Source organism: Cebus imitator, unplaced genomic scaffold (assembly GCF_001604975.1).
Source record: "Cebus imitator isolate Cc_AM_T3 unplaced genomic scaffold, Cebus_imitator-1.0 Scaffold40, whole genome shotgun sequence".
NCBI lineage: Eukaryota > Metazoa > Chordata > Mammalia > Primates > Cebidae > Cebus > Cebus imitator.
The window spans coordinates 6997953-7005815 of NW_016107355.1; the positions used below are offsets into that span (position 1 = coordinate 6997953).

At 36.0% G+C, this 7863-nt stretch overlaps 1 pseudogene across 1 annotated transcript; it reads right to left on the reverse strand.

Moving 5' to 3' along the window:
• Window positions 1-4332: 4332 nt before the first annotated feature.
• On the reverse strand, window positions 4333-5986 carry LOC108302417 (annotated as a pseudogene). Its single transcript, XR_001824334.2, has one exon. The product of XR_001824334.2 is annotated as a nucleolar and spindle-associated protein 1-like (transcript).
• Window positions 5987-7863: the final 1877 nt, after the last annotated feature.

A 7863-nucleotide genomic window follows, 5' to 3' on the forward strand; every position in this document is an offset into this window, starting at 1 on the left:
GGGTGACCTCCAGTGATCCCCAGGAGAAAATCTGGCACACTAGTGGCTAGAGAAAAAGAAACGAGAAAAATCAAAACACAAAAGTTCACAAGTATCTTTTATAGCTGGGCCTCTTACCACAATGGCATATGACTTTCCTGGGTGATTTTTAAAAGGGAGCTCCTTATTTAAAGCTGCAGGTTCAGACAGATGTGTTTAGAAACTAGTTTTACTGCTTTATAGAAATGCCTCCACTTTTCCACACAGGCATATACAAGTGCAGAGCTGGGCAACCATCAATTAAATGATGAAGTAAAAAATTCAGCACGTTCAGAATTGAGAAACCTGTATGGGTTTGACTTCGAATATATCTCTCTTCAGTGATGAGCTTGGATTTTTTACTTTGATTGGACCAGAGCTTTGCCTCCTCTTCTCTTCCAGAACATTTTCTTCTTAACAATGTAAAGCTACATGTCATATTCTGAGTACATGGCCCTGGATTTCCTTAGGATTATGGCTAATAGCTCTAGGACACCCAGATCAGCAGTGAGACCAATGGCTTCTGACTTAGTGATTTCTGACTGGTCCTACTTTCTCACGAATTGTTAATTCAGATCTCAATACCTTAATCTTCCCCATTAGGGGAGTTAATTTGAATGAGGCCAATTCTCCCTTTTATGGCAGAGAACATATATTTCTCTTTTGCAAAATATGGCAGGTGAGAGCATAATGCAAAATCTCACCTCCTTCCCCCTTTTTCTCACGTCCGCTGTACGCCTTCACCTTCCAATAGCAAGAGCTTCTCAGTGGCCCCCTCTTGGATGCCCGATATGGTGATGTTTTTCTGAGTCCTTTCAGGCAGAGTTAGTTCCATTCTTTTTGTTTCCTTAACATCTTGTCCATATCTCTGTAATGGCTCTTTTTAATATCACACTGTGATTTATTTTTCTCTGACTTCTCTATCCACTAGCAGGAAAGGACTTAAATGATTATATGTTCACTGTACCTAACTCAGTGTCTGAGTAAAAAAAAAAAATAGACTCAGTAAGCATTTGTTGAAAAAATAAATGAAGCAATTCTAAGATGCAGGCATTGGGAACATTCTGTGATTTATGCTGTGTGTTTTTTTTTTCCCCCCTGGGACCCAGCAATATATTGTACTTGAGGAGGGTAACTATCTGTGACTAAAAATATAGACTACCAAAGAACTCAGCCAAAGTGTTCAGGTTTGTTCTTGAGGAATATTGTTCTTCTACAGAACAAGGTCTTTTTTCAGCATTTCAGAAATTGGGAGAACAGAGTAATTGTCTGGGTGTCTTTTCCTTTCCCACCAGGCGACGTAAGAAAAATGCTTTTCTTTGTATTGCCAATGACATTCATCAGAGACCAGCGTGACATGTCTTTTCCAAATTTGCCCTTGGCAACTGAGTCAAGATTTTCCTTGGAGACAAGGCAAAATGAAACAACCTGACAGATAAGGCATGCTATAGATAATAAGAGATTTTCCAAATAGCCTCTAAAATTAGAAGGATTACATCAGCCATCCAGCTTGAAAACTAATTAGTATCAAAAAGTAAATTTGTGTAAGTAAAACGGCAGGTAGAAACTGGAATCAGAGGCACCTGACACACTGTATATGTGAATTACTAGATTTTAGATTCTTTGCAACTAATGTTGGTTTTATTGTTAGTTTCTTAGGGTTGTCGTAGCAAGTTACTACAAACTTGGTGGCTTAAAATAACAGGAACTTATTCTCTGATAGTTCTGAAGTTTAGAAGCGCAAATTTGGTTCCTTCTGGAAGCCCATAAGGAGCATCTGTTTCCCTGTCTCTCTCCTAGCTTTTGGCGGCTGCTGGCAGTCTTGGTTTCTTGCCTGGTAGACTCACCCCTCTGAGCTCTGCTACACATTTACATCACCTTCTTTGCTGGATGCAGGTCTAAAATCTCTTCTTTTCTTCTAAGAACACTAGCCATTGAATGTAGGGCCCTCTTTAAATCTGGGATGATCCCATCTGAAAATCCTTTTCATTACCTCTGCAAAGACCCTATACTGAAATAAGGTTACATTCACAGGTACCAAGATTAGAACTTGGGCATACCTTTTTGAGGAATACAATTCAGTCCCCCTATACCACCCATGGATTTATAAAATTTCTGCATTATTTGCAAGACATGTTAGATTTTGTATATATTAAGGATGTGATTACAGAAGCAAAATAGAGTGAAAAGTGGAGGTAATAGGAAAATTCCAGGAAATAGCCAATCTTGATTCAAGGGGCTGAATATTTTAGGTAAAACATATTTTATTTTGAAAATTTGTATGATGTTCTGAATAGTTTTTAGCCTTAAGAGATATAAGTTGAGAAAAAGCAATAGCTATGAGGAGAAGGAACTTATCATTTGAGAACATAGAGGCAAGGCTTGGCAGTTTCAAAAATATTCTGAAGGTTCGATGACTTGTGAAAATGGCTCATAATACTGCAAAATTGCCACGAATCTCTTTTTAACATTTCTTACTATCTAGAATTTGTGCTTTAATTTGTAATCCTACAATTTAAGATATTAATTGGAGCTGGTTAGTTAATAATTATTGAACACTTAGATGTTCAATTATGAAAGACTCAGACATAATTTGATCTTTACTAACTTCCTTCGGTCAGTGGTATTTACATGATGGAATAAGGTTTTCATTGCTTTAGACTCGGCTTCTTTTAACAATTTAGCCTATGAAGGATCAGTATAGTGACTTTTCAATAGCAATAAAAAATCTGATGTAAATTTTCTTTTATTTCTTGTTTTTAGACAGAGTCTCACTTTGTCGCCCAGGCCAGCTAATTTTTATATTTTTAGTAGAAACAAGGTTTTGCAATGTATATTTTCTTAAGTGTAGCACTTTGTGATACTTCTTTCATACAATGGAGTGTTTCATACAAAACACTCCTTCCTTCATTACGAAATAAATACAACAAATATGTTTAACAAAACTCATAGTTGAGTTCTTAAGACTAAAGAATAGTTGCTAAGAAAACTTTACAATGATGAGTCATTGTTTGAATTGATTTGTTATGAAAGTGGTGAATAAGAAACCTTATAAAGTATTAAAGATGAATGTAGTAAAGAGATCATATGGAGCAGTTTTGGCCCTTTTTATTAGCTATCGTATGTAATATTTACTGCGTTGTAAAGAAATCATTGATGCATTTGATGTTAGGTTTCTTAACTCATTTGGCCAATTCTGGATCAGAAAAGATGAGAAAAAGCAAGATTGGAGAAAGTGGAGTTAAAACAAATGTTGTTGAGAAAGAAAGTGGGATCATTGCCGTGAGTGTAATGAGTTATCAGAAAGATGAAGCTGAGTGTGAGTTTAGCATGGATCATTGAATTGATTGATCATTGGTTAGATGAATTAAAAGTATAAATACTCTATCTTCCTACTGCTTTCTTTTTCTTCTCCAGCTTTTAACGTGTTCTAAAAAGGGTTTATATTAATTATTGAAAGCAATATTTATATGATTGTATTAATATTGAGAGCAAGTTTATGTGGCTGCATGAAAAATTATAATAATATGGATAAACAATATGGTAAGATTCAATTTTGGCAGAAAGGATGAAAACTCCTTACATTTAAATGTCTCGTTTAGAGAGGAGGAGACAGTGAGAAAACAGTCTACCACACTGTGAGGGGTTGGAGGAAGGAACACGGGAGTAAGGAACATTGCAAGAGGTTGGGGTGAGGAAGATGTATCTACCTGGGAATCTTCTGCAGGTGAGGAGAGAGATGCACCATGAGGGGTTGCAAAAGCTGTCTTTGGATTCCCAACTGTGCTTTTTCTTCTTTAAACAAAAAAAGTCAAAAAAATAAAAAAACAAAAACAAAAACAAGTCCAAATAACTTCTCATTAGGCTTCCAAGGAAGAGATGCAATTTTTTTTTCAAAAAAGGATTTGCTGATTAAAAAGTAGAAAAAAGAGAACACATTCTTTTTTTTTTCTTGAGTTATATAGAGTTTTATTTTCGCAAATATAGTGAATGACAGATGGTAATTACAGGAAGCTATTTGAACAAAGGTGGATATGAGCATAAACAATTTCAACTAGATAAAATATTGATGTAATAACCAAACCATATGGCCCCATTTCATAAAGGGTACTATATTCTATAGACTAGAGAGTGAAGAGCTGGCCTTTCTACCCCAGCGTACTCTACTCTTGTTATTGTTCAATTTCTACTGAAGCTTGTATAACTAGCTGCCAACAGGTAAACGCTATTGCCTAGCAGAAGACTGCAGTTCTGTTCATACTAGAACCAGCAGGGGTCACTTGACTTTAAAAATCTAGGACCAGAATCTTAGGATGGGTCTCATTAGAAAACTGAGTTGTATAGGGACTTAAGCAAAAAGGATTCCAAAGAATTTGAGCTTTAAGGTGATAATGTCTTTTTAGAGATTATAGCACATGAAGAACCCATGGACACAACATAGAATATGAACAGTTAGCAGAAAAAGATCTCATGACTAAAGTGGGGAAGAAAGCAAAAAAAAAAAAAATTTACAAAAGGAAAAATAGTTGAAAATACAGGAATATTTACAAGATGTTAAAAAATTACTAATCTTCGGCCAAAATGAGGCCCCTTCGCACTCCCAAAACCTTTGCTTTCTTCTCCTTTCGTTCTTGCTCATGTTTCTTCCGTTGCTCTTCCTTTGTCTGGAGACGGGGTTGTTTGTAAGTTTTCTTGTGGAAATTAATTCTGTTGACATGTCCATTCAGATAATTATTTTCTTTAGATTGCCCCCATGGTTTTAGCTTTCCTTTGTGTGGTTCATAGCTGAGGGGATGAGACAAACTTGCTGTAAGATCAAACACTGGTTTCTTATTCGAGACTGGAGTCTGCATTGCCTCAGTTGTCAACTTGAATGGGGTAATAACAGCAGAATTCTTCTTGGTGGTCTTTATTTTGTGTGTCCCAAATATAGCCTTGCTTTTTGGGGTATTCCCAGACATGGTCACATGTACAGACCTTCTGGCTGGAGTCTTGTTCAGTGAACGCTTATGCTCATTATCTTTAGTAGCAGTTGAAAACCTGACACGTGTTTTAGCTGCAGAGTTAGCAGAGCACTTGAGTGACCCCTTCAGACCCAAGGTACTCTGACATGCAGGGCCGTGAGACTGGCCTTGAGAGCGTCATTGGCTCATGGGTGTAGAAGCCACAGAGAGTCTTCCTTTTGGCAGTACCGGAGTCATGACTCCTCCCTTATTGATGGGCTGCTTCAGTTCACTGATGGAATTGTATTCTTCAAAATGTTTCTTTTTTCTCTTAATATATTGATCAATGGACTCCATTTCCTTAAAATGAGCTTCCTGAAGCTTCTTAAAGTTTGGAGTAGTCCTTGCAGTTCTTTTATTTTTTCCAGGTTTGGTTAACTCATTTGTGTAGAGAGATTCTTTCTGAAGGTATCTTTGAATCTTTGTTACCATTTATTCCACGTTTTCCGGAGGAAACGCCATTCTTAGCTCCTTGGTGCTCATCTGGAGAATAAACTTTTTCAGTAGCTCTAAAATCCTGCCTTTCCTGCTTTTCATGATTCTGAAATTCAGTGTGATCACTTATTTTTATCTCTGAATGATCCTGCTGGGAGTCAGGGTCCACACGGACAGTCTTGTGCCTTCTCCTTGTTTGGTGACATGGCCAGTTGGCTCTCTCTCTCGGCTTGTTCCTGCCTGCTGCTCTGTATCTCAGTCTCATCACAAGAGGATGCAGAAGTTTGACTTTCATCCTGATTCTCATTTCCTTTTCTTGCTCAGGATTAATGTGGCCTTTCAAGGCTTTTAACAACTTGTCTGCCCTCAGGTTGGCCTGGAGACCCAGACTCTTGGCTAAGTTCTGCAGGTCGCTGTACTTGAGGGAGTCCAGCTCCTCTAGGGAGGGGAGGACCATCGCGATTCGAAATTCCGGCGATACGCAGAAGACGGATCACACAACTCTGGTAGCGTGGTTGAAATCCCTGGCTCCACTCGAGAACATATTCTTTATTGTTACCATGGTGATTTGTTAAAATAGAAATTAGCAAGCCCTAACTTAGGCGAGGGGCGGGGGGAGTTGAAAGAATTCAGGGCTTGTGGTCCAGCCCCAAAACCATATCTATGGATTCAGTGGGTGACTGCTGTACACCAGCACACTTTTCTGAGCCTCTGTTACAGCCTGGTAAAATTAGAGGAATGGTACTGATGACTCTCATAGTGTGTGGCTAAATAAAAATACGAATTGATTCAAAGCTGTGGGTTGAACTGATATTTAGGCAGGATGTTGATCTCATTACAGTCACTAATTTTAAAGTTACGTTCACCTTTTCACAGATATCATTTATTGTTTATAATAGTGCCTATGTAAGATAGGATGTTGTTCAAAATTCGTCACCATTGCCAGGAAAACTGCTAAAATTTTATGGCTCTCTCATTTAAGAAATGGTCGATGTATTTGACTACTTAATAAAATTGCATGGCAGCCTGCCATAAATGATGTAAAAGAAAAACCGCACATTGTAAAGAAAATGTTTGTGCCTTATGGCTTATATTAAAGAAAAGAGCTATTGTTTCTAATATATAAAAAAAGTTACTAAAAATGAGAAAGACAAAGACCAATAGTGATAGAGAAATGGGCAAAAGATATGCTAGTCAGTTCATGAGAAGAGTCAAAAATTCAGTTTAAGGCTGTTGAAAGTTATTTAAAGAAGCCCAAACTTACTTTAGTAGAAGAGATGTAAATTAAAACTATATTGAGATACTATTTCTCACCTATAATATTGGCAATAATCTAAATGTTTGGTAGCATATTCTGTTCACAAGGCTGTTATGAAATAGACAAACTCAAATAGTGCCAGTGGAAATTAAAAATTGTTATATTCACATATGAAAAGCAATTTGATAAAGCTCTTTCAATTACAATATTCATTTGTTCTTTGAGTCAACATTCCCGCTTCTAGGACTATAATTTATGAACACACTTGCATAAGTAAAAACAACATTAGCAAAAGGTTACTCATTGTTTTATCTGTGTATATAATATGTGTGATATACTAAAGAATCATGTATACATATAATTACAGATATAAACATACATAAACACAAATACTATGTGTAATATATTTCTATGTGTAATAACAGCAAAGAAAAAACCCTAAATCCAAATGATGTGATATATCTCACAATGGAATACCTGTAGACATAAAAAGAAATGAGGAAAATCTTCCATATCCTAAAGTGGTGTGATTTCCAAGATATATTAAATGAATAAAGCAAGGTGCAAAATGAATAGTATGTATGACAACTTTTGCGCAGGAAAGGGGGAGAAAAGCAAATATTATGTGTATATTTGCTTATATTTGCAAAGGGAAATTCTGAAAGGGTAAATGAAAAACTAACAAAAATGGCATATAAGGGAGGGAGGGAATAAGGTAAATAAGACTTACCTGAACATATTTTGTTATACAGCTTCAACTTCAGAATTGTGTAAGTGAGGTACAAAAATACAACATAAAAATTAAAGCAGCACTTAAAAATGGAAATATGCTAAAAGTGAATGTCTAACTGTGTTTTAAGTTAGAGAAAAATCACTCAAGGCAAAGGATTATTTCAAGTGACTTCAGAACTTATTTGGATCATATATCCAATGTATACTCTATAGAAATACATGTTCTAAGTTCACATATTTTAAAGACATATAGCGATACAAAGAATTCCAAAACTTCATTCAAATTCAGTTAGTAGTAATATTGGTAAAATTATTTTAAAATATCATATATACCTTGTGAAATATAACACAAAAAGTATTTATGTTAATATTACTAGAAACTGAGATATTTGGTGTAGACAAAAAAAAAAAAAAAAA